The sequence below is a fragment of the Glycine soja genome, chromosome 20 (assembly GCF_004193775.1).
Source record: "Glycine soja cultivar W05 chromosome 20, ASM419377v2, whole genome shotgun sequence".
In the NCBI taxonomy this organism is placed as follows: Eukaryota; Viridiplantae; Streptophyta; class Magnoliopsida; order Fabales; family Fabaceae; genus Glycine; species Glycine soja.
In genome coordinates, this window is record NC_041021.1 from 14,242,911 (window position 1) to 14,251,066 (window position 8,156).

Consider the following 8,156-nt stretch of genomic DNA (forward strand, 5'->3'; position numbering starts at 1 on the left):
TTTTTCTCTTGCTTTTTCACTCTTACTCTTTTCTTCTTTATTTTTTTTCAACTTTTTCTTTTTCTTTTTGTTTTCCTCCCCCTATTTTTTTTTCATTGTCTTTTATTTCTTCCCTTCCAACAATTATTGATTTTTCTCTCCACTGACTCTTCTCATCTGTTACCCCATTCTTCTTTTTAACTGTAGTGTCCTTCAAAGCAACTTGCTCCTTCAAAGCAACAACATCCTCATCCTCAGCTGCCACAAGCTTCCTACTTCTTGTCAAAACAACTTTACACTCTTCTTTGGGATTTTTCTCGGTATTTGCTCCAAAGCTGTTGGATGACTTCTCAACTAACTGCTTGGCCTGTTGACCCACCTAGATCTCAAGGTTTTTCAGGGCTGACTCAGTACTCTTATGGTTGGACATGGTCACTTGCATAAACTAAGCTACTGTCTCCTCCAGTTTGGTGGTCCTTTGAAAAATATTTGGCCCTTGTTGAGGTGGCCTGTTGGAAGGTCCACCCTGGTCCTTATTGAATTGATTGCTAGGGTGTTTCTGTTAAGATCTCAAGTTGCTTAGAAAGCAACTTATTTTGTGCCAAAAAAGCATCTTGTGATGATAACTCCAACAAGCTTTTCTTGGTGGGTTGATGCACTCTATCTCGCAGAATGGCGTGATCACTTGCAGACATATTCTCAATCAATTCAGTTGCCTCTTCAGGGGTTTTCAACTTTATCTTCCCTCTTGTTGAAGCATCTAACAACTGCTTGGTTTGCGGTCTCAACCAATCTATAAACATATTTAATTGAATTGGCTCAGAGAATCCATGTGTGGGAGTCTTTCTTAACAAACCCCGAAACCTTTCCAATGCTTCACTCAAGGACTCATCAGGGAACTAGTGAAATGACGAAATAACGACTTTCCCTTCTGCAGTCTTTGACTCAGGGAAGTATTTCTTCAGAAATTTCTCAACAACTTCCTCCCACGTCTTCAAAGTGTTACCTTTGAATGAATGAAGCCACTTCTTGGCTTCTCCTGCCAAAGAAAATGAAAATAAACTGAGCCTAATGGCTTCATCTGGCACTCCTGCAAGCTTTACAGTGTTACAAATATCTATGTATGTTGCTAAGTGTGCATAAGGGTCCTCATTTGGTAATCCATGAAATAGGTTCCCCTGTATCAGATGAATCAAAGAATGAGGGTAGTTTATATTATATGCTTGGACTTCTGGCCTCACAATACTTGTAAAGAATTGCGGTACTGAACTACTAGAATAATCCTCAAGGGTAATCCTGTGTTGATGTTCTTTAGCCATGACAAAGGCTTCCGGTAGATCTGTAGCGGATTCCCTTAATGACGGTGAATCAGATGATGTAGAGTCAGAAGATTGAGCTTCTTCTTCTAGAATGGAAGCTACTATCCTATCTTGCAACAATTTCCTTATCCTTTAGGCACTGTTCCTTCTTAAAGTAGCTTCAATTTCCAAGTCCAGAGGAACTAAATTACCTGTAGGAGATCTATGCATACAAAATACTGATAGAAACAACAGTTATCCAGTTCAAGAAGAAAACAAATATAGACAAAACAAGTATTCACAATTAATCAAAGAATAACAAATAGACACTTAAAGAACTGAACTAAACTTTCCAAATAGAAAGAAGTTCCCCAGCAACGGCGCCATAAACTTGTTCGATGGCTGGCAAGTGCATTGGATCGCGCAAGTAGTATGAAATGGTAAGTGAATACCGAGTATCGAACTCTCGGGGAACTTGTTTTACTTGGTAAAGCTGTGGTTAAGTAAATAAGTGCCTTTGGATGAAAGTTTGGTGCGTGGTATGGACAAATATATAACTAAACCATTCAAAAGTAAATCACGTGAGTAATGGTGTGTGAAGACAGATAAAGAACGTGTTGGTCTTCCTACTGGATGACTGATGTTATTAAAGATGTTCTCTACCTAACAATGTTTCTGTGTTCTATGATGTCTACTGGACTGCTAAACCCTAATGTCTCGTGCATGTTTAGCCTAATCCTAGGCAAGCATCATCCTCATATCCCTCTTGTTGGACTAAACTTGACCAGAACCGCATTAAGACATACATACCAACAACTAGGTTACCATACCCTGATCCCTCGTGACAATACAATAAACTAGCCCTGTCCTATCAAGTTCTAAGGATCAAACCATTTCCTAATGTTGAGTGACCCTAACTCAGCATGCATCTACGTGATCAAGGCAAAAGCATACTAACATGAAGTACTGATAGTACAGAGAACACATAAAACATCATCAGATAGGTATAAAAGTATTTACATCAAGTACCCCATAGGAAGAACCAACTGAGGATTTAGCTCTCCATACCAGGGAGGCTTCTTTTACAACAAAGAGAAGAGAATGTGAAAGATTGAAGAGTTACAGGTAGTGGGGATGTCTCCTCCACCTCTAGAAACCTCACAATCACTCAAAATCTCATCCAATGCTTCACAAGATAGCTTCCTCTTCAAACTCGGTTCTCTCCAGTCTCTCCACAGCCAGAAACTCTAAAAAAAACTCAACAACCTTCTTAGTTTCGAGATTTAGCTTTAAATAGGCAATTCTGTTGGGAGGCACGCGCTTAACGGGAGATAGGCTTGCTTAGTGCGTGTAAGTGACTTCTGGCTTAACGCTAGTCATGCTCGCTCAGCCTGAAGGTTCGAGCGATGCGCTTAGCTAATTGACTCTCGCTGAGCGCATCTTGGACAACTTATATACTTCCAGGATCTTCTACGTGCTTAGCCACGAATTGCTGCGCTTAGCGGATGGCTCGCTAAGCCAGAGAATTGGCATAGCGAGCAGCTCAAAATCAGCACTTCCACCAAACTTGCCTAATTAGCCTGAAATTGAAAAGGAATGATCATTAAATACACAAAATGGGGATACTTAGTACTTCTTACCTATATTTAACAAAAAGTAATTACAACACTACAAAAATGACCATAAATGGGAGGAGTTGTATACAATTTACACAAGTTTCTTACACAAAAGTTAGTCGTATTATCCGACTAACACATACCCCTACCAAACACTTTGGGGGGGGGGACCTCAGTATCACCCACAACCACAATCCTTGCATTTTGCGTTGGAAAGACTGCCTCCTGCCATCGTGGAAAGGGAGAAATTTGATCATATAGAGGAAAGGCTAAGGGCCATTGAAGGAGGCAGAGATTATGCTTTCACTGACATGGCAGAGTTGTGCCTAGTGCCTGACGTCGTTATCCCTTCGAAGTTCAAGGTGTCGGACTTCGATAAGTACAAGGGGACTACCTTCCCCAAGAATCACCTGAAGATGTACTACAAGAAAATGGGAGCATGTGCAAAAGTTGAAAAATTATTGATGCATTTCTTCCAAGAAAGTCTTATTGGGGAAGCTGTCACCTGGTACACTAATCTGGAACCTTCCCGAGTCCATTCTTGGAAGGACCTAATGGTTGCCTTCATTCGGCAATATCAGTACAATTCTGATATGGCTCCGAATAGAATGCAACTACAGAACATGTGTAAGAAGGAGCATGAATCTTTCAAAGAATACGCCCAAAGGTGGAGGGACATGGCAGCTCAAGTAGTGCCCCCAATGATGGAGAGGGAGATGGTAACAATGATAGTAGACATGTTACCATTTTCTACTATGAGAAGATGGTGGGTTACACCCCTTCAAGCTTTGCCGATTTAGTTTTCATCGGCGAAAGGATCGAAGTGGGTTTGAGAAGAGGAAAATTTGATTATCCTGCTTTGATGAATGGGAAGCCTAGGGCAAATGGAGAGAATAAGAATGAGGGAGGAACCCATGCTGTGACTATCGTTCCTATATGGCCAAATTTCCCACCAGCTCAACAATATCAATACTCAGCCAATATCAGCCCTTCTCATTACCCACCACCCTATCAGCCAAGAACACTCAATCATCCATAAAGGCCACCCCTAAATCAGCCACAAAGCCTGCCTGCTGCACATCCGATACCAAACACCACCCTTAACACAAATCAAAACACCAACTAGGGAAGGAATTTTCTAGAAAATAAGCCTACAGAATTCACCCCAATTCCAATGTCATATGCTGACTTACTCCCCTATTTACTCGATAATGCAATGGAAGTCATAGGCCCAACAAAGACACTCCAACCTCCATTTCCTAGACGATACAACCCCAACATGACATGTGCTTATCATAGGGGAGTTCCAGGGCATTCCATTGAGCATTGTATGACCCTAAAACATAAGGTGCAAAGTCTAATTGATGCGGGCTGGCTAAAATTTGAGGTGGATAATCGCTTGTGAGTTCTAACATTGGCAAGCGACACCATACATGGGGCAATTTGAAGGTTGTTGTTAGATGTCTCCAATGACTCATTAGGATTTTCAAGTTTATGCCATTAGTGTAAACAACAGTCACAATGCTAATAATATGGATGAATTTGATGTCCTTGTCTCTCATTCTCTCACAATTACATCTTTGCGTATTTATTTAACATTCACTAGAATATGAATGTACGTCATTGGTTTGTTTGCTCAAGTGACCCGCGCTCCTGAGTTGATCTCCAAGTCTGTTCAATCAGAAATCGCTCGTTCTACACGTTTGGTGGGGGTGCCGTAAACGACGAGTAAAGTAAAAAAAAAAAACGTTTTATTGACTGTTTCAAATAAAAAGTACAAACATTCATGTCACCTCATTTTATCATTCCTAAAAGTTGTATTTTTGAGAGAAAAGTGAGTTATCAAGAACAGGAGTCATTCGACTTAATTTGTCAACTGAAAATCCTTTAAATGTTTCTCGTCCTTGAAAATTCATTTTCAAGAACCTGCACAGTTTCTTTCATCTTTCCTTGCTACAAGGTCATGAAAAAAGACAACAATAGATACCTCAGAGCCCTACACTGGGGCAATGAGAGGCACCGTGCATGAGCCTCAAGCGAACCTAGGGGCAAATCAAAATTTCTCACCTGGTAGGTCGTAAACCCAAAAGGGCGGCCTAAGCAAAAATTAGGGTTGATATAAGATAAAAAGAAGAAACAATTAGCAGCGTGTTTATCAGAGATTTGATCCCAAAATCCAAACTGTAAAAGTATTTAGTCAAGATTTGAAATGAAACATGGTCATGTTTCAACATCCCAAACACTAATTTATCCCTTGCTACCCCCTCCAAGCAAAAGCATATTTGTTTTCTAAAAAACAACACAAAAAAATAATAAACAAAAAAATAGGAATCTTGAGTAGGAACCACTGCTAAACCAGTGGGAAGAGCAATGCAAAAAAAATACATGCATGAAGTTGGGCAACAATGAAAAGAAAAAGAAAATAAAATTCACCAAAGGCTAGTGAAGAAAAGAGAGACAAAAGATCTCCAGATTTTACAAGGAAGACACAAAAAGTGCAATAAGGATTAATGTATAAGACAAAAGGAGTAGAGCCCAACCCAAAAGGTACAAGCAAGACTCTCAAGGTTCTTACTCAATTTAACCCTTAAACACTCTTTGAGCCTCTCTGATCTTTTCTTTCATAGCCCTTTTATCCCTGATCACATTACAAGCCCAATAAAGCCCATGTGGATCAAGGAATGATTGATTTTGCTTTTAAGTTGGGATTCTAGAATGAAACCCGCACACGCTTGGGATTGTTGAAATATATATATATATATATATATATATATATATATATATATATATATATATATATATATATATATATATATAAGAGAATCCTCGAGGTTTCACACTTACACATTTAAGAGGAAAACTCATTCGACCTGAAGCTCCTGGAAAGTGCCTAAAGACAAATGTGATAGTAGGGTACATATGATGCTAGTCACTCATGCAGGCTTCTTAGGATTCCTTTTGGATCCAATGGTGGCCTTTGTAGTATAAATTCTTTCGGGATCAACCCATGTCATCAAGTTTCAGCGAGATCAACAGACCAATGGCATCACTCTATGACCTTAAATCAAGAAAGTTTCACTTGGTCATATGCCAAAGTGTGACAATCCATTGCCATCCTTCAATGGTGCATGTGATTGGTCCCAAAGCCTTATATTTCTCTTGATGTGCAGAATAATCGATGTTTTTAAACAAAAAAAGGCGACAAGCCCTAGGATCAATATTTCGATTGGTTGATTAAATGTCAAATGGCTCCATTGCCGTCACTCCAAATTGTCAAGTGACTAAATCAAACAAAACATACACTTTGAGGGAGCCCTCGAAGAGATTTGCAAGAAGATAGGATGAGGTCTCATGTGTTATCATGTCTTTCAGGAAGAGACAATCAATCTGTGTTTTCCAAAAAAAAAAAGCAAAAAAATCAAATCAAAATCAAAATCACAAAAATAGGAAAGAATAACATGAGCATTACATTTTTTTTCATGATTCAAAAACCTTTTTGCATTACTAGCATTTCAAGATGAAGATAGCATGCATCGACATCCCAAACATCATGTTCATATTAGGCTATAGATTTCTCTTTGTATACCAATTTCCCAAATCTAATGCCCTATCTTTTGAGTTTAGGATGAGAGGCCCTCTCAAAGATTCAACCTCTTGCTTTCTTATAAGGTCGAGCCCTTAGGTACCAGTACCTATTGGCTTGTTTCACATGACTCAAAGTCCTCGCTTTTATCATTCATAAGACTCAAAGTCCTCGCTTTTACCTTTCATAGGACTCAAATTCCTTGCCTTTATCTTTCATAGGACTCAAAGTCCTTGCCTTTATCTTTCATAGGACTTAAAGTCCTCACTTTTACCTTTCATAGGACTCAAAGTCCTCGCTTTTATCTTTGATAGGACTCAAAGTCCTCACTATTATCTTTCATAGTACTCAAAGTCCTCGCTTTTATCTTTCACAGGACTCAAAGTCCTCTCATTTATCTTTCATAGGACTCAAAGTCCTTGCTTTTATCTTTCATAGGACTCAAAGTCCTTGTCTTTATCTTTCATAGGACTTAAAGTCCTCTGTCATTTACATTTCAAAGACTTCAATGTCTTCAGTCATTTACGCTTTCAAAAGACTACAATGTCTTCATTTACATTTCAAAAGACTTCAATGTCTTCAGTCATTTACGCTTTCAAAAGAATACAATGTCTTCATTTACATTTCGAAGACTTCAACGTCTTTTGTCTTTTATAGGACTTAAAGTCCTTGTTTGTGCTTCATAGGACTCGACATCCTTTGTTTCAATGCTTTGAAAAAAAGAAAAAAAAAGAAAAACTTCAAATGTCTTTCGCTCTACAGAACTTCAATGTCCTCATGTTTTCTCGATTTCACATCCTTGGTTTTCGCCAATTGCCTGGTCAAATAGCAAGATCGCTCGAACGAAATTAGTGTCCTTATCTTTACTTCCCTTTTATTTCCAATAAAAGATAAGTAAAGAGGGGCAACTGTCATACCTTAATTTCGTCCGGGGACTATCGTTTGTTGATCTTTTGATCCTTGCTAGTCAATTTATGGTGTTGAAAGGCAGTTACGGTGCGAAACAGATGACCATTCAATGTTTCAATGTAGAATGTGGAAAATACCCAAAATGAAGGGCAAAAGGGTCATTTCAAGCCTTTTTCTGAACCCTGGCTCGCCCAGGCTAGCCTCTGGCTCGCCTGGGCCCCCAAATAGCTTAGGGGTGAAGTAACCAGCTCGCCTAGGCGAGCTCCCATGACCCCTAATGTCATCATTTGCTATAAATAGGCGTGAGGGAGGCTGAGTAAAGGTTCCATGGTCCAGCATTGAGAGAAATTGAGAGAAATTAAGAGAAATCAGATAGAAGAAGAAGAAAGAAGAGAAAAACGAGGCCGAGGCGCTACCGAATTGCGACCGCAATCAACTTTGACATCGTTCTTCGTTCGTTCTTCGTTCATCATCCGGTTAGTTTTTGTTTTAAGGATATGAATGCGATCTATGCACCCTTAGGGGTCCTCTTTCTTGTTTTGTGCATCTTTATCTCCTTCTTCTATCATCAATAATCTCATTTTCTTCTTGTAATGTAAGTTTTAACCGATCATTAGTTCCGCAAGTTATCTTTAAAAGAGATTCAAGGTTAATAAGCAAAACCAAAATAAAACCAACTCATAAACTTCTTCATTTCATCAAATATCGCTTGAGATCGTTTCAAGGTCCAACACCTTAACGATTTTCTCCGTTTTTCATCAAACATCACTT